The 22,578-nt window shown below is 36.9% G+C and overlaps 1 protein-coding gene across 1 annotated transcript in view; it reads left to right on the top strand.

Moving 5' to 3' along the window:
• STT3B (STT3 oligosaccharyltransferase complex catalytic subunit B) overlaps positions 1-22,578 on the top strand; it is an 83,069-nt gene that overhangs the window by 6,547 nt on the left and 53,944 nt on the right. The window lies entirely within an intron of this gene.

Below are 22,578 nucleotides of genomic sequence, written 5' to 3'. Positions count from 1 at the left end.
AACTAAAAAAAAAATGACCCAAGCCCATTACCATATTCCAAAGAAAAGAATAAAAAGTGAAACCTATTTCCCATCAATACCTATGCATGTTTCTATAATGAGATTGCTAGATGGAAAATGATTTTACATATTGTAATCAGATATCTTAAGAATCCACAATCAAACTCTGTTGATCCTATCTTTTCTACATTGTACGTCTTGTTATGGATGAGAATATGTAGCGCAGGTTAATCCATTTCTATTTTATCAGAAGAAAAGAAGATCAGTCTTGAACATGGATATGTTTTTCCCATTTGTATGGTGATGTTGTCAGAGGGGAGTTCCAAAATTTGTTTAGTGACAGCCTTGTTTAGTGACTTATCTGAAGTCAGTGCGGCTGTTCTGTGCTCCCTGCTGTATGGTAAGATTTATAAGACTCTGAAAGTCTATTGAGTCTCCACAATTAAAACTTTATCTTTTGGATTCTGTTAGCATAGGTTCCTTTGGATTCTGTTAGCATAACTTTTTCCTTAGGAACATCTGCAAACTTATTCTTAACTTTTCTTAGCTTAAAGCAGACAAACTATTAATAACTTTCTCAAAGATGCGTACCAGTTGCAGGAGTTTATTAGAACTGCTTGTATGTGAGACAGTTTCTGATCCAGACAGAAGATCTACTCCTTCACACTGCAAACTTCCTAAAAATAGTAACGGTATTAGGGGACGCTACTGTTAAACTGGTCTTTGCTGGAAGTGATCGGGCACATTAAATAGACTTTTTGTTTTTCTAAAGTGTGACTTATAAAGGTTACCTTAACTTTTATAGGAAAGCCTTGGCATTCCAGCTTGATAAAAGTGTCTGTATAATAAAGGCCTCCCTGTCCTTGTACTGATCCTGACCACAATGTCACCATGACATTTTTCCATAATCCAGTATGTCTTCCCAGCATATGCAACTTAAATTTATGTAATTTACTGGTTTTTAGATGACGGCTCGCTCTACCGACGCAATGTCCTTGGGTGTTGAAATGTATTCTCAATTATGCCGTAACTAAAGTTACAAATTGAAAAATTGCGTGTAGGCGGGTTCTGTGTAGCAGAAGGGACAGGTTATATCACTTCTGCAATCAAGTAAACTTGCCTACCTGTTCAGTTATTTAATTAAACTCCCCTCACTCCTGCAGATTCCATAAACTTCACTCGGTCTTCTGCTGGGTTTGGGATCTTTGGTCATCTTGATTGTCCAGGTTGAAATAATGTAACATTGTTCCATGCATGTCAGTGGGAGTTAGAGTATTCTTTGCAGCCAGGTATGCCAGGATTGTACACTGAGCAGCATATGCTTCGTTTAGGTTATTGGAATATGAACACTCAATTTTGTGGCAGGGCGTGTCCGTTTTGCAGTAAAGAACCTGCCTGGTCACAACGTTTTTGGTCTTTAAATTTAGTTACACCTTTTATTTTTCATAGTAAATTTTGTTTTTGTAAATGAAAAGCTTCAATCACACCTAAACAGATGTTGACCTCCATCACAATAGGCAGATTAAGCTCCTGTTCAGTACAGTGGGATCATCTCTTCCTCTGTGTTCCAGAGTTCAGAGATAACATCCGATGTTTCAATGATTCTTTACTATCAAAAAAAGTATCAAAATAAGCAGATCTTTGATTATTCCCACTGTTGTTGTGATGCTGCAAGACAGCAAACACTGCATAGATAGGTATCCCTTACTGGGACAGCATGCTTTCCATCAAAACATCTTAGAACACCTCCTTTTGATGTTATAAAATATCGCTGGACATAAAGAAAAGTTGCCTCTGGCTGTTTCATTTCATTGTATAAAAGCAGAAGGAAGCTTCCAGTGCAGCTGCATTGCTGCACACAGTGAAGAAATGTTGAAATACATAAAACGGTATTTCCTTTAGCGGAATAGTCATCCTAATTTCTCATCCGCTCAGTCTGCAGTAGGAAGCAAGTAAGATTCAGAAGAGTTATGTGTATAAAACTTTCATTGAATACCCTTCACCTTACCTTTAAAATGCTGGTTTAGGATGACCATTACATTCATTCACTAATTTATTAAATGTATCAATACCCAAAGATCATTTTTTTCCTTTTAGTTTGGATAGAAAGGAGAAAGGTTATAACCTGTCTGGATATATTTCGATCTGACACTACTATTGAGATTTCCTTTTGGTTTCTGTGGGACTGGAACAGACAGTTTCCAGCGTTCTTTTACTTAAGTCAAAGCCCAGCAATAAAAACAGTAGCAAGCAGATTGGCACTTTATTGCAAAGGGAGATTTTGTCTCTTCAATAAAACAAATGTGCCTGCTCTTTGTAAAATATACAGTGAGCTGTGCATGACCTTGGCATACCTGTGCCTGGTATTAATGAACTTCAATGCTCACATATGGGAGTTACCGCCATTCTGGTCTGGTCAATCAAGATGGCCGAAGATCCTGAATCTGGAAAGGGACCAGGGGAGAAGTTAAATACGAAAAACAATGGTATAGATAGGCCAATGTCATTGTGACTTTTATTTATTCAGTTGAATAATACACATTTAGTAACATTAAAGCCCATACCAACAACCTAGAAAAACAAACAATAAGGTTATATGTCATTTTTATCAAGAATCTAAACTTATATAAAACTATTGAAACAAATCAGGAACATATTTTACCATTTTAAAAATCTAAATTACTTCATGTGATATTACTAAAAGTAAACCAAAGTTAAAACTACAAAAAACAAAAATGATTAGATAAAAGATGAATAAAATGATGTATGAATGCTGGATTGCTTTGCAACAACTACTTATGTATCTTTAATTATGACTATTATCTCTAATATGGGAAAACCTAATATTGTAATCTGTTTACATAATATTGGGCATTTGTACATCTTTTCTGACTCCAGGTACCCAAGAATTGGTTCTGATACCACAGCCCTCTGGCTTCCTGTTGAATCTACAACTAAAATATCTTCATATGGGTGTTGGCCAAGTTTTGGCTGTAGTTGAGCTTTAAAATCTGTTCAGGTTTTAAATGTTACATTTGCAGTAGATCAGTGCTGTAAGAAAAAATTCCCCCCTGGTTTATTTAACCCATAATACTCTACTGATCTATCAAAATATCCTATTTTACTGATTTAACCTAAATAGTGCAGTTCTCTTCATTAGGGACACTTGTTCAATTCCGATTATTTGTGTTTCTAATGTGTTTTTTTTCCTCCCAAGGATTCCTTTTTATGTACTTAATTGACCTGTTTCTAAGTCTTGGGCATCAGATCAAAAGTCCACCTGTCATAAATGTCTTTTCAGAGAACTTGGTATTGTGGAGTGAAAAGAAGGGAGCAGTTCTTCATGGGAGAGCTAAATAAAGTACTAATTACTTTACAAGAATGACAAGAGGAAGTTGATACTTGCATTACCTAGGCTGCCAACCCAATCTGCTGCCAGGGATGGCTTAATGAGCAAATGGAAACTTCTGCAGGGTTTGGCAAGCAGGACTTTCAAGCGGGTAACATGGCAAACACGTAAAAGCATTTATGGTCTAATATATCACTACTACAGGGACAGATGGTAGCACCCTATTTACAGGAAACCAGCTAGCCTACAGTGTGCTTTTCATATTGTGTGAAGGGAAATAGAACATACAAAGTTGCTAAGGGTCATTTCCACTGTATGTATTAAACCCAGCCTGTAGCACTAAAAATCAAGGCTGCTAAACCACTCTTCTAACTCCCATTTAGATTTTAGGGTTGCATGGAAGAATCTTTGGGCTTTTTCATCCTTTTGCAGAGATTATACATATTTAGGTGGCCTTTGGACATGGTAGATACAACTTTGCCAGACCTCATACATTACAAACAGAAGTTTCAACAGTCATGGCCATTGTGGCTTTCAGTAGAACTGCTGCAAAACCCGAGAATGTCGGGATAAAGGAAATAGGAGTGCAAATAATCAGTCTCCATCCACTGGAATAAAAATTGGCCGCATTGGATAAAAATTGTACATTACCCAGTGTTTTAAGCCAAGTGGAAAGAAATTGTAGGCGGGTGGCAGCACGTATATTATGATCCAACTCTTCAGTAACCACCCAAAAACAGCTGGGTGGTGTACCCAGCTAAAAGGGGCTGGGGAGAATGCTGAATACCATATACCTTGAAGCTATTCTATTATCTGTGATGGTTAGCAGATTGTGAAAATCCTATACCGTTGGCCTGGCTGTCTGATTCCTCCTTGGTTACAGCCACAGTAACTGGCACCTATAGGTTACTATGTCGGTGCTTGCTTTGCTGTTTTCTAATACAAAGCAACAAAGGGAGTAGACAGAGAGAAATGTTGTAAATTGACTTTGGATCCACTTTAAAAGCTTGTTTATCCTGGCAACATTCAAATGCAAGACATAATGCTGATAAATGTCACTAGGAGGTCAAGCATTGGTTGAGAAGAGAAAGGTTAGGATTATGGGGAAATGTTAAGGAAGAATTAGGAGATGTTAATGATTTAGGTTTAATTATATATTTATTTTGTGTCTTAGAGTTCACTTCTACACATAAACCTGTCTGGCATCTGCAATGATTTGCCAAGATCAGAAAGGCTGCCATGGAGTAATAAGGTGAAAATGGGATTGTATCAAGAGCTGCTTCTGATATCAAAGCATTAGTATATCTGCAAGATTTCAAGAGATTTCAAACTTGTGTGAAGCCCTTGTCTTAGGAAGCCAGCAAAGGCTTTAAGCAGCTGGTGTTTGTATGACCCATAGGATCCCTGCATGTGTTCTTTGTAACCATAAATACTTTTTCTCAGTAATTATTGCCAGTTAGTTTTGCTTTGTGCTTGATTTTCACTTTTTTGATTCACATTTTTTAGAAATTCTTTTATGTTTTTGGCCAAATCATTTATATCGTTAAGGGCCAAGCTACAGAATTGGTAACCTGTGGTTTATTGCTGTGATATTGGGAATGGGATGCTGTGAAACACACTACAGTGTAGTAAATGTTTTATCAGCATTATTGAGGGCATGCATTATCTTGTACATCTCATGGAAGTCCATTGCAGTTGGCAGAATACAATCACCGTACTGAAACTGGAAATCACACAAACGTTACATTGCTGTTTGACTGGCACCAATCTATAGTTCTCAGTGCCAAAGCAAGAAACTGCTTATGTATTCAGTGCTTACCACTGAATGTTCAGGTGTAACAAGAATTTATTAACTTGTATTTAAAATAAGTAAAATACATCCATTTGTTGACATAAATTGCTTCGTTTTGAAGTATTTACATTTGTATATAATAGGGAGGGAATTTTATCAAGTGGTGAGCAGTTTGTGAAGAACATATTTTGATCTTTATATCTCATAAATAGGTTCCAAGGTGTTCTTCACACGTTGGTCATTTGTAGATAACATCACTTTTTTAAAAGTTTTATTACCACTCGTACCCTTGTATATTTAGAAGATATAGATGCATTATATCTACTATTTATTTATACTAGTAGGTTTATTGCTTTATCATGACTTCATAAGCTTGTCTCTTCTGGTCAGCATCTTCATCTGTGTTCATAGTTTTGCTGGACATCTTTACAACATAGAACTATAGAGCTCTAGGTCACCAGTGTATTTGGTTCCCCAAGTCCCAGCTTTTCTCACAGCTCCTCTCAGCCACAAACTTAAAACAAATGAAAACACAGGGGGAATTTTGTAGTTTAAGGTAAATCTGCCTAGGATCACTTGTGTAAAAATACAAGGTATTGGACTGGTCAGATTGGTTGAATGCCATTTTTTTTTTTATCTACTACATGCAATGGTTCCTTCTACATTTCGTACGTCTTGTACTGATGTGAGTTTGGAGAAACCACAATGTCCGTGTTTGCTTTGGAGGAAAAGTGGATGTGATATGTTCATATTTATCAAGAGATAAATCTTGACTTTGAGGCTAGGCACAAGACTTTCCACTCCTCATTATCATTGCCTGGTGTATGGCCATGCTAAGGGATGTAGTGGAAAGCCCTCTTACCACATCTCTATTATCACTTTGTATGCTAGAATACCCTTGGAATAATATTATTATTATTTAAATTGCACTAGTTACTGAATGCCAATGGATAACCCAGAGGATCTAAATTGCAGTGAATGTTATTGCTGTGGAGTGACTATTCACTTTCATGTATAAATATTAATGAGCATAAATGGTTGTTATCATTTTAGGAGACATGTTGGTTGGTGTGTCAGGAAGCTGGACTTTTCTAAACAGCATTGCCTTTATTTTACTATAATGAAAGAATTTACGGCTGCTTGCTGTATTAGCATGGATTTGTTTATGCAGCTGAGTGTCTGACATTTCCCCCATTGTAAAATTTGGTTGTACCATGTTGGTTTTTATGTTGTTGCTGAGTGAAGACTCTAGTGCTTTTGGTCAATTTCTGGTCACAAGTTTTGTGATGATTTGAATGTTCTTCCTTTTAGTTCCCCGAATCAAATGGTAAAGTGAAGTAAAATAGGGAGTAAAGGGCTAGTCAGCATTATCATATAAGAGCTGTCCTCCATGAAAACTGGTGTAAAGACATTTTTAGTCAAGGCAACATGCTCCCCTTCATGAATCTTTGGCTATACTTGTATCTTCCTAATGCGCTTTAGCATTGGCACAATTATACTCCAGCCAACATATAGGTAACATATAGTGTCACTAATGGTTCTATTACAGCTTATATTGTGCACTAAATTTACATTTTCTTCCCTTATTTCCCATTTAGGCTGCTTACATTGCTGTAACTGAATCTTTATTCAGAACGGTCTCGCCAGACAGAGACGGGGTTGTTTAATTATGTTAGTTGCTGCCTACCCAGTTTTGTTCATATGTTCAGAGTTTGTACCCTAAACTCTCATCCCAAGGGGGCAGCAGCGTAAGCCTGGATGGAATAGTTTGGGTGCATTATAGGTATTAAGAGATCATTTCTTCAGTTTGCATGTGCTAAATGTACAGTTAGAAAACAATGTTCGAATGACAGTTGCTAAATCTAGAAAAGTATATATGGGCAAAAATTACAGAGACTACAGTGTCTATGGCAAGAACTATTGCTCTTCTCCGTATATCCACCGGTAACATTGTAATCTACCACGCAGGTAAAGGCAGAAGGCCCTGACTGGGAAATAAGAGCTCTCTATGTGAAAGTAATAGAACGCAGCATCTAAATCATACCGACTTGGTCAGTATGTGGTGAGCGTGCAGCATGAGAACCACATGGCACCTGAAAGTGTCACCTATACCAGGCCATTTAATTTTGCCTTCAGTGATTTTCAGAACTAGAATGTTGTTCAGACTTTTTCACTTTTCTTTTGAGAATACCGGCATTAAAATGGATGATAAAGGCAACCATGGCCTACAGTTTTAGATGTGTGATTGTTGGGAAATTGGTGCGTGTGGTTTTTCTCATTACTCTTGGCTTTTGTTTCAGCTTAGCAAATCTCTGAAAGCTTTGAGGAAATTACCTTAATGCTGAGCGCTCTGAAATATTTGCATAGTGTAAAACTGTACCATGGATAATTCAGCTGAAGCTACAAGCAATGTTTAACTTTACAGGACTCTGTTTTAAGGGAGAAGGTGGAGCTGGGCCTTCAGAAAGTGGGTCTGCCTGCTGCAACTAACCTTTGCAAAATTCATATAGTTTATAACCAAAAAAAACTTTTCCTTGTACTTCTTTTGAGGAGTTGTCTGCATCCCTTTTAGGAGCTTGATGCTCTTGATTTGTCCTGACAAGGTTTTGCTATAGCTATTTAGGTCTACCTTTTTTGACAGGTAGAGACCCTTTAAATGACATGTGTAACTTTTAGAATTATTATATCCACAGCCCACAGTATATTAGCCTGTTGATCAGTGGGAAGACTGCCACCCTAAACGGATAGAAAAAAATCATTGACGTCAGTTTCACTGAGCTGAGTCATACATTGCTCAAGGAACCCCTAGCAACCTCATGAGGAACCCTGGTTGAGAAACACTAATTTTAAGGTTTTGCATGAAGCAAATAATTTAAACATACTTTGACACAAGGGCATTTTTTTATCTACTTCTTTTCCTAAACCTAACCTGCTCCTTGGCTAAGGGATGTTTTAGATCATTCACATAAAATGTCTTCTGTTTTCAGTTTTAGTGGGTATTTGTTTCAAATATATATTTGTAATAATACGACTGCTGGTGAGCGATGGTGTTCTTCAGTCAGTATTGCTAAATCATCCCCGCTTGCGATTGGGGAATGGAGCCTTTCTTAGGACATATCTGCAGGGCAGCAGAGATGATAAACAGGGTGGTGCATTGAGTGAACAGCTCTGCAACACAGTCTGGTCTGTGATTTAAGCTAGTCATTTAATGGTTATTAGGATTTTAATGATTGCTTAAAGGCCATTATTGCCTTATAGGGAAAGTTTGACATTATGGATTTTCTTTAATTAAGAGTGTAGTCTCACTTTTAATGACTTATGTCAGATAAAAGAAGCTCCCATTCTTCTGATTACATGCAGTACAAATTGTGTGTTAATCTTTATGAATATGTAACATCTGTGATTAATAGAAGAAACCTGTATCTGCAGGAGCCAACAAAGTTGTTAAACCTTTTCTTTTGTCTCCACAGTTTTTGGTTTTGAAGTGATATAGTCTGCTGGAACAGATTAGCACAAACCCTTTTTGTAGGGCCTGTTTTGGTGAGCCTTTGTTCAAGTCAAGTGGGTTTTGTATTTACAAACAAGTGTATGGAAGTGCAAAACCCATTTGAACTGGTCAAATGGATGTAATTTACAGGTAAAATGCAGCTGTCATAGAAGTCACAGATATCGACACAAATCCAAAGTCAATCTATTCTGGCCCTTTAGACCTTATAGGCCCCCTAATATTTTACATGGTTGTTAATGTTCTGTTTGAGCTACTTTGCATTGTATTACTCCAGTAAGACTGTCATCTATAACAAGAATTCTTCAAAGGTCCAGGCAAAGCAGTGTGAATTTGTCTGGTAATGCTAGGTGAAATTACACATCATAATGATCTGTTAAAATTTATAGAAAATCTTTGTTTTGTTACAATGCTCATCTTACTAAAAAAAAAGCTGTGCAAGTAATTGCACACTTATAAGTTTTGTGTTTAAGGAAAGGGGGCTGGGGGCTATCAGTGCTCATCTCACTACTAGCTGCTTCCTTGGCAATCTTGCACTTTGTAGGACTTTGGATCCTGGAATACATTGCTCTGATGAACTTTGTGCAGAACAAAATCCTCAGTCATTTTTCAAAACCTCTTGAGACACCACAAAAAGGTTTACCTGAAGGGTTTGTCCAAAATGTGTTCCTTCTTTACTTTGTATATCCGGGTGCATCGACAATAAAAGAAGTTTATGGTTAAAGATTATATACTTTTTCATTTTGTAAAAATACTCGCCAGGCTTTTTATGCTTTAGTATTATTTATAATGTAACATGGTATAAAACATAAAGTACCGTATCCATGCAGTGGTCACCAACCTTTTGTAGTTTGTGGACCATTAAATCTACAGACTCCTGGATTGCGCATGTGCTGGGTGCCGTGAGTCACTAAAGGGGAAGGAACTTTCTACCATTTGATGTCATAATGCAAGAACCCACCCGCTGCCCTGAGCCTGCCATCCGTACAGGGGGTATGGTCCGTGGCTCTGGCTGGGACCACCGCTGGTCTCTGTGTTCTCACTGCCCAGACGGCCGTGGCCCACTAGTGGGCTGTGAATCGAGGGTTGGGGACCCCTGCTCTACTGAATGCTCGGGCATTCTTCTCGGGCAGATCTCAAAACATTTTCATATTGCTGATGCTAGCACATCCCTACATTCTGCACATTCCTATTGGTCAGTGAAGTAGCCTAGTAGTAGTGGGACTGTGCAGGAATGGGAGTTGGGCAGCAAATTTCGCAGGTATAATGCCTGGACCAGGTAGCTATCTGCAGCTTTCAGTATAGTTAAATCAACAACCAAAAAGTACATTCTAGTGAGACTGAGTTAATGAGCAATGTGAATTTGTAGGAATATGCATCTGTTCCTTTAAACTTTAATGAGAAAGGCTCTCCTCCCTGGAGTAGGTGTGAGTGCTGTTCTTCAATTGTAATGTCAAAGCAGAAATGTCATTTCATTGTCAGCTTGTAAGGCCCAATAGAGACTGACCTGTCTCTTTCCTGAGCTCGGGGCTGATGGCATATAGTCGTCAGGCAGCTAGGGGAAGTAAAAATATGTCAATTAACAAAGCCTTTAGTGTTTTTTCATGTAAGCCTGACAGCACCTTTTAGCATGTGGCAGGTTTTCTTTGTGTGTGTCTCATCTGTGCTTATCCCCTGATTAACATTTGTCTTGTAGAGAAAATAAATACTAGTTAATGATCAAAAATAAGGTGCTATGGTTGCAACAGTAAAATCATTACAAAAGTCCCAGTTGGTTAATAATTTTTAGGACTGTTGGGCAGAACAGGAAATGAGGGCAAATAATATAACTTAAAAATCATGTATAAAAAAAAAAACAAAAAAAAACGGACTGGTTGGAATGCTTCCTTACTTCCGAATCAAGAAAAATTATTTTGGATGATCATACACGTTAAGCAGTTACCCCTCACAGTAGCCACTGGGACATGAAATGACTCCCAAAAACCCAAACTTTTTTCCTCTTTACCCAACAACTAAAACGTCTGAGGTTAGGACTTCCCACTAGTGCATTGCATTAAAACATTTAATTAGAGACAAAAAAAAACTTGGGTTTTTACAACATACAAAATATGCATTGGTAGGAAGGGTCCAATTTTTTTTAAATAAGATACCAAACAAATGTTACTGATTCACCTCAGCCTTTCACAATGCATTTTTGTGCTTTCAAACTTTAGCAAGTGCTAGATTTCGGTGTGATGTGTGGGCTGTGCCTGTTCACATAAATGGATAATGTGAATGCACATATGAAAACACAGCCATAGTGCAAACATGCCATTTTTTGGGGGGGCTGGTGATGTAAAAATGTATTATTCACCCGGTGTGATTGTAGTCTACAAAAAGTAGAAGTGGAGATGTTCTGCATTGTACAATCTTCTAGGTTGGATGTTCAGGTGTCATCCCTGTCACCAGCTGCCATCCCTTCAGGTTTTTCACTGTAGGATTTTAATGAATGTGTATTGGTATTCTGCTGCTCACTAGTAAAGATCCAGAATCTCTGCTGTGCAAATAAAAACATTTTCACAGCTTTTTTGTATCCCATAAGTGCGAATGTAGACACTCCTTTCCATGCAAGGCTCTGTTAAATTGGAATCCAGCTGCTCCTGTCTGACATTGTTTCCTATACAGCACTTTTCACGATAGGCACTTATTTTTGTGCTTCACAGGATGTCCATTTTTCCAACATATTTCATACTGTGTTCTACTGTTTTATCCGAACACATGATCATTTGGGATATAGGCAGAATGTTTACTGTGTTTTTACACATCCCTCTTGATGACTTAACTACGTGATAGCAAAAGCTTCAATAAAACTAAACAATGCCATTTATAAAGCTGTGCGTTTGACAACATCCATCACTACTGGGAATAGAGCTTAAATCGTTCCCATTTTTACTTCCCTCCGAAAGGTATTAGCAATATGCTCAGGGGATGTACATTTGATTTGTTCTTGATGATCTCAAGACACCAATATCTGTGCTTCAGCTAAGGCCAAGTAAACTTCTAAGAGGTAATGCATTTTTTTGGTCACATTTCTGTTTGAGTATTTGTTGACAGATAGGAAATAGGGGGGCAGGTAAAAGGTGTTTTAATAAAGCAAAACCTGGAATGCTCAATATCTATAGTTGTGTGGTATTGTCACAATATTAGTTCCAAAATTCCCCAGTAAGAGATAGTTTTGGATTTGATAGATCACTTGATAAAGGTGACAAATGTTTGTACTGCTGATAAACCATCATCACTTTTTTTTTTTTTAACCAAATAACTTTTAGTTCTGGCCAGTCAATCAAGTGATGTGTTTTGAAATATAAATTCCCTTGTTCAGCTTTTTAGAGTCCTAGATCCCTTCACTTTGAATAGACATCATTGTACATTGGTAAGCGAGTTAAATGCTGTGTTGGTAGGGGGTGACCTTTTGCCATAATTGTTGTGGCACATGCTTACCTTTCTGTAAGTTCCCTACAGAGGTGGCTTCTTGTAAATAAAATTGTGTTCATCTAGAATTTTTTATTTTTTTTTTTTAGAGTAAGAATAACTCTTGCCATGTCTTACTGCTATCCAGGAAGCAATTATAGAGATTTTTCCACATGTACAGCTGACAAAAGTTTTACCAGACAAGCACAGACCTAAATAAAACCTATTTCTGAGGAGTAAGGGAAGACTTGAACTACTATTGGATTTTTATTAGTTTAAATGTTTGTTATAGATTCTATTTGGATATTCTTCAAGTACTATTTTTCTTCCGAATAATGTTTTTACACCATAGTGACATCTACAATTTAGAATTAGGCAATTTAGTGTGAGAATTCTTAAAAGGTAAAAGGACAAACAGCAGCTTTAGGAACAGACATATTATGTGTCAGGCTTTAATACAAGTTATCATATAAGATTTACGTTATTTTTTGGGGCTTATTAGTTTTATTGATGAGAAACCCAAAAGTATCAGACTTGGTAGCAAAATTTGCATATGTTCTGTTGGCCACCAAGTACTTTGTTGGGCTTAGTACTAAGGTAATGGGAAGAAATCTTCAATAGAAAAGTGTAACTAGTTCCAGAGATGGACAAAGAGGTGGTTTAATGGCTGTTAAAGGTAATACACACTTTTTGTGGTGCCTTTGGTTAAGTAGCACATTTATTTAAAAGCTTAAAATGACCAACAGGTTCACTTTAAGTCACATATGGGACTGTTATGAAACTATTGCAACAACCTGTTCTTCCACTGCCAAATCCTTATTTCCTTGTAAAACAGCCCGAGGACATTGCTGAATCTTTGCTGTACATACAGATCCTGATCTCCACTACCTGTACTAAGCAGCCGGTAGCTAGCTCGGAGGCTCCATAGTAACTGTTTCATATTGCCATGGGTGAAAATTTCACAGATATTTGTACAATTGTACCACTGGGCAATAATAAATATCTGGTTGTAAAACAACAAGCATTTTGTTTTATAAAACCAGCGCAAAAGCCTTCTAGTTGCTGGTAATCCTAGAAGGCCATATTCATTTGGTGTCAGGGGGATTTGCAAAAAAATATCTAAACACAGGCAATTGTTTGTGTATTGTACTGTCTTATGGCAGTAATTTTCTCAATTACCTTGTACAATGTTAGGCATTTCCTGAGCCAATCTAAACCACTTCTCAGCAACTATGCCAACTGATGGTCTGCCATTTACTGACATACTTCCAAGTCTTTATTTTAGCAATTGTATATACACTGGCATGTCTATCATAGTAGAAATGACCATTCATGCTGCCAGTCTACCATCTGCTGAAATACTGTGCCTGTTTAAAAGAATTCAGTTTTTTATTGTGGTACAAATAAATCACAGTAGGTTTCATTTAACCTCACATGGATATACAGAAATATATATATAGAGGGGAAAAAACTTTGCCAAGTTTTTTAAAATTGCAATGGAAAAAATACATAAGAATATTTGTGTGTTGTTTTTATATCTTAGGGCTATGTTCAGACTGCCAGTAAAGTTGCGGTGTGATTATCACTTCCTAACATCCCTGTAACACACCTGCAGGTGAGAGACTACATGTATCATCCCACTTGTGGCCACACACAGGGTAAAAATGGGGTAAGTAGTGAATGGTTCAGAGGCACCTGCACATGTTCAACTGCCGGTTTTTTTACCAACCCTCCCAGTGGCGTGGCTGGCATGGAGCCATCCATCAGAATCTTTTGCACCTGCCACCAGGCCAAACAAGCTCCAATCACCTGGTACGACTACATCATTCCAAACTAAAATCAAATAAGTTGTTCAATGGCAATCAACCGGGTTAGGTCAATTAAGATGTCGATGATAACACAAATGTATATAGAAGGTTTAGTTTCTGGTTTGGAGATTATGGAGAAAAACCTGATGCAGTCCACCTTATGCCTTTTTACTAGATTATTACCTAGTCTTAGATTTGTCTTTTAGAAGGACTTCTGTTATATGTTGTTTTATAATAAAAAAAAAAGCTAAAAACGACCAAATGGATTAATACATTAATTAGGCACTATAATGCTATTGTAGTTTGATACACTTAGTTTGTTTTTCTCATGTTTGTGAAGGCTTTCCAGGCCAAAATAAACTACCTCTATTTTCATGGATTTTTGTTCCTTGTTGAAGTAACTGTTTGTTTTATGTTTGCAGACTTGTTTTTGTTGTATAACTAATTTATTGAGACGAGTAGTCCTACATTGTATGTGTGGACACAAAGGGACATTAGGTATTTCACCTTATTTATTATAATCATAAATAATTAAACCTTGATATTAACAAGATGATATTTAAGCTGACTGGAGTTTAGCTTTAACGCTTTTTTGATGGGCAGAAGATGTGCTCAAGTTTTTATTACCTTTGTAATTTTTTCATGAGCCTATTGAGCAGTACCTAATGCTTGGCCTATTTTCTGATGGCCATTTTCGGTTATACAGCCTTTGAAATTCTAGTTAAGGCCGCCTTAACTGATTTTGATTAATGAATGCGGTCAAAATCTGAAAGTGGAGTTAAAATTCATAACTAGCAAAGTGAGCTAGTGACAGATTTATTGCTGCACAGATGAATTTCCTTTTCTGTGACATACGCAGAGGCAGCCGTCCCATGTTCTTGCAGTAATATTAAAAATGCTCAGCATATTGGATTAGCAGCTCATGTCTAATGAGACCAAACCACTGGCCCTTGGAGAAGTAACTCGGATCACAGAATCCTTTTAAAGAAAGCATTCCTGTAATTAATAGTACTTAGTCATATACATCAGTTTCCATTATATCGCTGAGTTTTAAAGTTGGAACATCAATCTGCAGTGTTATTTTTTGCTTGGTTTTGTCAAAGAAAAAAGCAGTTTGATTCTTTTTTTTTTTTTTTTTTATATTAATGTATGTTGGTGATGTATAGGTCATGCACAGTATTTGTTGGCCCAAATGAATCTCATTCTTGGAGGTTTGCAATACGTCATGTCTATGTAAATCCTTTATTAGATCAAAACATGGCTTATCTTGAACATTTACCAGGGATCTCGAATAATGGCTTACCTTGCACATTTACCATGGAGCCCAGTGTTTTTGAAGGTGTTCTATATTTTTCATGTTTTTTAAATCCCTCAATATAGGACTCAACTCTGGTATTAGGACAATCATTTACTACATAGTAAAGCCAGAGTAGATAGCCCTGCAACTAGTAAACCTGTCATCGATGTACAGCGCTGCGTAATATGTTGGTGCTAAATAAATCCTGTTGCCCATTCATCAGTCTTCCATGAATAGAAAGAATAGGCTTGATGCTAAAGCATGTCGTGACCATGGCTTTAGGTGAGCTTAGACTGAGAAAGCTGTGTAGGAAAAGAAAGTGGGCAGCTTGGAGATAAACTTTAATACTCCCTGGTAGGTTCGCTTCCAGGTTGGACTTGTGGAGTAGTTCAGTAGCTTCCATAGAATATGCCTGACCTGATAAAATCTGGTAAATATTACCTTTAAAAACATGTTTCTGGTGGGTTTTTTTGACGCAGTGTTAACTATATAGTACGGAATACATTGTTCTTGTAGAATATCTGTCATGTGTTAGGATATTTGATTTTGATTTTCGGTTACTGTCTCCTTGTACCTGTTCCTACAGAGCATTGCACTCACTGAAAAGAAAAATCATGACTGATCTTCGGAAATTGGCTGAAACATTGCCAGGCAATGAATGCTCGCCAGCATTTTCTTCACATCCCCATTTGCTTACTTGACAGAGTTTCAATTTGAATGAACAGCATATAGTCTTGTACGTTAAATTTTGTGCATGCACATTTAGATCCCAGTAAAAAAAAAAAAATTCAGCATCTTTTGTTATTATTTATAACTTAAATAAATGGTAAAATTAAGCGACAGTTTTTTTTTTTCATTGTCGGTTATCTTTTAATATAATGCCTTCCTAATGTAGACACTTTGACAGAACCAAGGTGACCTTTTTTTCCCCTTGCAGTTTGCTGTTACTCTTTTGACAAGCTTCCAAGTATAAATTATAACATTTCTAATGTGAAAGTGCCGGTATGACTTGGCAGGCTGTTTATGAAACGTCAAAAAAATATTTTTGCCTTTTAGGTGGTGTAAATCTGTAGCTCTCTTTTTGTACAGTTTTAATTCTAATCCTTTCACCAACCTACTATTCGCTGCATTTCTGGATGTATTTTCTACGATTACTACCCTTTTTGATTTTTTTTTTTTTTGTAAGTGTATATTAGAAAACCTGTAGAGCCACCCTTTTTTCAAAACATGTATAAACTTTTTCTTGTGCTATATTGGTATGATCTTTTTTTATATACCGTATGCTTTACCTATTTTACTGCCTCAAGGTGTTTTCTATATGTTGGTTTCTTGTAGAACAACTGCCGCAGTAAATTCTCATGGTTTTCAATACATGTCTATTGACAGAGCTGTAGATTTAAATGACTGAAAAAGAAGAGTAAAACAAATTTACTACTGCATTACTGAAAAATATGGATGTAAGAAAAGTGAAAAATGTGATTTCCCCCCCCCCCCCCCCCCCCCCCCCCCCCCCCCCCCAAGCTTTATGTTTATATAGTTAAATGCATGTGTTAGAATAAAACCACTTACCTAATATCGTGTAGGTCCCTCTTTTTGCCATCAAATTAGTTCTTACACATGGACACATGGCCTTCACCAGACTAGGATCGGGATGCCAGCAGCAGATCCTTTAGGTCACACTGACCCCACCAACCATCTTCTTGTTTTGCTCTGTGGTACAATTCTGATACCTATTGTAGGGGCTTTTGAGGGGACAGCAAGCGCGGTCTGCCACTGCAGCTCCATTTTCAGCAAATTGTGATGCTCTGTGTGCTAACACCCTTCTGTCATAGACCAAAGAAGGTTTTTGACATTATTTGCAGGTATGCAGATCACAACATGTCTGCACATTATGACTGACTTACCTGCCAAAAGGACGCCCTCCAGCACTGTGATGTCTTAACTTACCTCCGACAATAGTCTTCCATCCTCACTCGATCTTCTTCTGGGTTCATAGTCTTTAGCTATTAGGAAGAGATGATTAAACTCCCCTGTGCGTTACTTTGTGTAGAGATCAGAGTCCAGGACTGAAAAATATATGAAGGCGACACGTTTTTGTTACTCGTGTAAATCAAAAGCTGGGTTAAACTTTACATTATTTCTAGGTAAGCAGAAATGTAATATGAATAATATGTATTCAATATAATTTACTTTTACACAAAAGGGTTTAAATTATTACATAAATCCTTATTGTGTATCACACTACCTAATACAGGCTGGTTGCAGAATTTTACAGGAAGGTGAACAAAAGACCAATGACCCCATTAAAGAAGAAAGCATCAATTTCCATCTTTTTTTTTTTTTTATAGCGAACCCAACACAGAGTAAAAGGGAATTATTTATCTTATATTTGTTTACTGAACAGATGAAATAAATACACAAAGGCTCATGTATCAAAGCACATGCCTTCTTTAATGTTAAAGGAAATGTGCTGTGTTCTTGCTAGGCCTTAATATATCAGAAGCAGGAAGGTGGACACAACCTAATTTTAAAGAATGCGGGTGCTTGTAGATAGTTTACTTGTCTTTATATATCTGACTAGTAATTGCTTCACAAATAGAGCAGAGAAATGAATTACCTGGGACTGGGAAGACTGATTACCAGTTTTATCACCAGAAGATGTTTAGTAAAGGCTTCAAACTCCCATAGGCTTCTAGTTTGTTCTAAGTAAGTTGTTAGTTGTTTTTTTTTTTTCTTTTCCTGTCTTTTATTTTATGTTGAAGTCTTGTTAATTTAAAGACTATATAGTTTGGTTTTTTGGAGTTAGTTGATATTATGCATATACATGCAAGCGTTCAATATGCCTAGATTAAAATGGCTTGGAGAAGCCTCAGATATTTTTGAAGAAGAGTCCATTGATAAAGTGTTACATTTAATGGCTGTATAGTGACTTGTATTAGCCAGGTATGATTATAGACTGGATGCAGTTTTGTTTTTACCATTGGCTTACTTGTGGCAGGATCACTATAGTGGATATCCACACATACTGTGAGGTGTCACACTTCCCCCAGTGACAATTTTTTGCAGCTGTTTGAATAAGTGATGCCAAAACACATACACGGGCAGGTGTGTGTTCTTCCGTGCTCTATGGATCTTGGAACTGTGCATTCTTTCAACTGGCAGGATCACACAGGTGGCTTCTGCCTTAGGCAGCAAAGGTGAAAACTAGAATAAAGAGTGTATAGGAGTATATTGTCCTGCTGTGGACTGATGATTTTGTTCTCTCAGATTGAGCCTAGAAAAAGTCAGTTCGGGGTTTTTTTGAAGACTGATTTTAAAGTTGATAAAAGTATATATTCTTTTGGGAAAGTTTATGATCTTTCTTTAAATTGTGAGATATTAGGAATTTCTGCAAACTTTTAAAGATGCTTTGTGGTTCAGATTTAAATGTACACAATTTCTGTGTGAGAAAAGGATCATTCATTTAAAGTATCAACAGTAAAAGTATAGGCACAGTAAGTGAAACTTCATACTAGTGGCAAAAAACTGCTAGTGTAAACAAATTCACAATGGCACAAGTCACAAAATAAGTGACCACAGCCTGCATTACCAGGCTGATCACATTTTTGTTAGCTGTTGCAGTCATATTGTAAAGTTGTCTACATTCACCTTCATTATTACTGTCCACATGAGTATTGCTGGGCATATGTGGGCATATTCCATTCCAAGCTCGAGATGAATCTTCCAACACTTGAGACAACCTGTGGTGAAATCATACCAGCCACCCACACAGCCCTGCTACTAATATACTGAATCTATCAGGATTCTATTAACTCCCCCCCCCCCCCCCCCCTGCACTTCCTTGAGAGTCATTATCTTCTGGAACACTTATTCCCAGAAGCTCCCTAAGAAACAGTCCACAGAAAAAATAAGTTTCTAGGGAATTGGATCCACCATTCACAGCAAGACAAAAAGACAAAGGCTAGGAATCAGCAGATGTAGCAGCTGCTTCTTTTTTTATTGGTCCAGGACACTAGACTGGAGAGGTAAGGATGTCATGGTGCATTCAGTTCAGCAAACCTGGAATGGACAGGCAGGAGGTCCAATGGGAATATTTAAAGCTTGTAGATTTTTATTTTTCTTAACACCAAGTGCCATAATCCTCTTTATTAATCCAGTTTGTTGGTGAAAACGCTCTACTTTCTACTTGCAGTTTACTAAAATATATGCAGCAATTACTTTTTTATGAAACCTGTTCATTATCTTCTCTGCATGTTATCCATCCAGCATGCCGAAGATAGTCAGTCATATTGGTCTTATAGTTTTGTAACAAATCTGAAAAGGTTTATTTCAGATATACTTTGTAAAGCTGCCTCTTGACTTTAAACTTCATTTGATAGCACATGTATATGTGTCTGGTATTGATTACTTTGGTATACCCTATTGGTGGAAATAAGTAGAATACACTGGTTTTAAATACAACCAGTGTTCTCCCCAGACCTTTTTAGCTGGACGCACCTCCCAGCAATTTTCAGTGGCCACCCGGCTGTTTTTGGGAGGTTACTGAAAAGTTTGGTCACAATACTGAGGGGGCCACCCAGCTTAAAAAAAAAATCTTTGGAAAATACTATACAACTATTTGTTGTATGATAAACCACTAATGTATTTGTACTACTTGGAGGTCCCCTGCTTTTATATATAACCTCGTATGTGTTTGAGGGATCCCTAACTTCAAAATGTCTAACAGGAATTGCTGTGTGATATTGGGATCTAGTTCTGATCTCCTATGCATTCATAGAACCCCGGTATAAATAAAAGGTCACTGAATTTTATGATAATTTTGTCTGCCTTGTATAGGTGAAACATTTTTTATTTCAAGTTGTGTAGAATTTAACTGTATTTGCATAAGTCCTTTATATCCTAATAGCATGTGTATGGAGATGTTCCCCATTGTACTATTCCATTTTAATGGCATTTACTTACAAATTTGCACCAAAGGTTAGAGAACATTAGCGCTACGTCTTGTGCTTTAAAAAAGCACCATGGTTTTGCATAGGAATTTACAGGGAGCTTTGACTTGAGAAAAAGCATGAGGTCAGCTTTTAGTCTAAGATTATATAAACATTCTAACAACATAAATCTATTCTATTGCTTGCTTGCACCCTTTCCACATGTTCAAACCTATGAAACCCTTTGAAAACATCAGGTTTTTTTATAGAGATTAGAGAGTTTGTCATTGAATTTCTTCAAAAGGCTTGCAGATTCATGGCACACATCACTTTTATACTTTGCCGTTTTTATTACTGTAGCTGCAATTACTTAGGTAATAGTTAGGAAGGACCATGGGGGCATGGATTCTGTGTTTTAGGTTTTTATCTTTCTATTATTGCCCCTATTAGAAAACAAATCTCTCCTTGCCTTCCTCTGATTAATTGGAAATGTGGGAAAATAAAAAAATTGTTACCCTTTTTTAATTTTTTTTTTCCCTAGGTTGTATGTTTAATAAAGCTGCTGCACAAACTAATAAGGTTAAGTTCAAATGACTGTGAGATCCCAATTCCAAAAGCAAGCAAGACTTCTTGCAAAACAGAAGTGTTTGCAAATTGCCTAAAAAAAACTAGCAGTTACTACCTGTTACCTCTCCCAGGTACCTTTTGGCAACTGGTTGCCACTTAGAAGAGGTAAACCTCAGATTTTATCCTCTAAACGTGGCCTGAGCTTGTCATCTGTGTGGTGTTTGGACAGGTAATAAAAATATTTTATTCACACAAAGATAGTATTATATTATTTTCTGTTGCAATATACATTTTAGGTGCAGCAACACACGGCATACAAAAGCTTAACACAGAAGAAGCTATAAAACTAAAGCTGCCAATATATGCATCTAGCCAGATGGCATATTGCATAGTTTTTGATGAAATTTGCAAAACACGTCTGAATGTATTTGCCAAAAGCAACATCTGATCCTGGTCAGCATCTAATAAGCATCATATTTCGTTCTGCACTAGCAGAGAACTAGGTACATTGTGTTATGCCCACTTTTCTTGTTGTTTAAGGTAGAATTGGAGATAGTCTATAGATTGCACACAAGTTACCTTCTGTTTTGGTAATGGTTCCCATTATTGCAAGGTGTTGATGTACACTGGCCATTTGTTTGATGCATCTGTTAACATTATGGTATTAAAGATGACCGTGGCAGAGAGTGACAATTCATGGTTAATGCATGAAAACATGTTCAGAACGGTTTCAATTCATCCTATGGGTTAGTCCACTCTAAATGTTCTTCTGCAGGTCTAGTTGTAGCCACTGAAAACATTCCTTCTTGTTGCTGATTAGAATAACCATTTAAAACATTATTTATAATGACACATATGCAGCAAGACTGAAGAAATTTTGTGTTTATTACCTTTCATCAAAACATGTGAAGGTTATGGTGAGAAGGGTTTTAGTATAGATATGTCTCATTCTACCACACATCCCCAAAAACTGGTAATTATTTCCAATCCCAGAACATTTGGCTTTATACATCAATAACCTCTGGTGTACAGTAAAGATACCACCTAATAATACATCCCCATTTTATTACAAACTTCATAGAACATATATAGAATAGGACTTGGAGACCTTTGAGAAAGTATAGAAGAAATTTGTATGACTCTTATGACGAATAGAATTTGATTACCTTCAGTTCTAAGAATTGTCAACTGTGCCGTGTATCTAGCTAGAAAATCTATCTTTACCGCTGTGATCCGGTTTCACTAAGGGTTCAACTTGTCTTTCGTTAGGGTTAATTCCCACCTACCTCCTTCCTCTTGTCTTTTAAAATCATTCTTATTGACCACTAAGGTACTTACCCTGATAGCTGATTTTAAGACCTATTCACCCATGTCTGTACAGTGCCATTTATTGTGAGTGGCACCTAAACTGTGCATTAACACAGTACCGGCTGTTGTGCTGCACTTCACCAGAGGTTTTTTTTTTTTTTTTTTTTTTTTTTGTTTTTTACAGCCCGGTGTGTTGAAAATCGATTTATTTGAATGGGCTAACTTAATGCAAAACACGTTAATGTGTGAGTACAAAAAGAATGTGTTTTGTTTGGGTATCTTTTTAAAAGTACATTCAAGAATTGTACAAAACCAATGGAATTGTCTTTTTTTTTTCCCCTAGATTCTTTAGCATTAGGTTTAAAATCACATGAACAGTCTGTTTTATGTATAAATGTAACATAGTTGGAAATTTCCATAACAAATACATATTTATACTGATTTGTGGCTAAGATCACAGTCATGGGATGGCCACATGCTGAGCCAAGCCTAAAAGTGACTGTACATAAAATGCTATTAAGTTGTTTCTGCACTGCAGTAAACCAGAAATAAAATTGTATTATAGCTTTTGTGT

This window comes from Pyxicephalus adspersus, chromosome 5 (assembly GCF_032062135.1).
Source record: "Pyxicephalus adspersus chromosome 5, UCB_Pads_2.0, whole genome shotgun sequence".
Classification (NCBI taxonomy): domain Eukaryota; kingdom Metazoa; phylum Chordata; class Amphibia; order Anura; family Pyxicephalidae; genus Pyxicephalus; species Pyxicephalus adspersus.
This window is presented reverse-complemented; position numbering and strand designations above follow the sequence as displayed.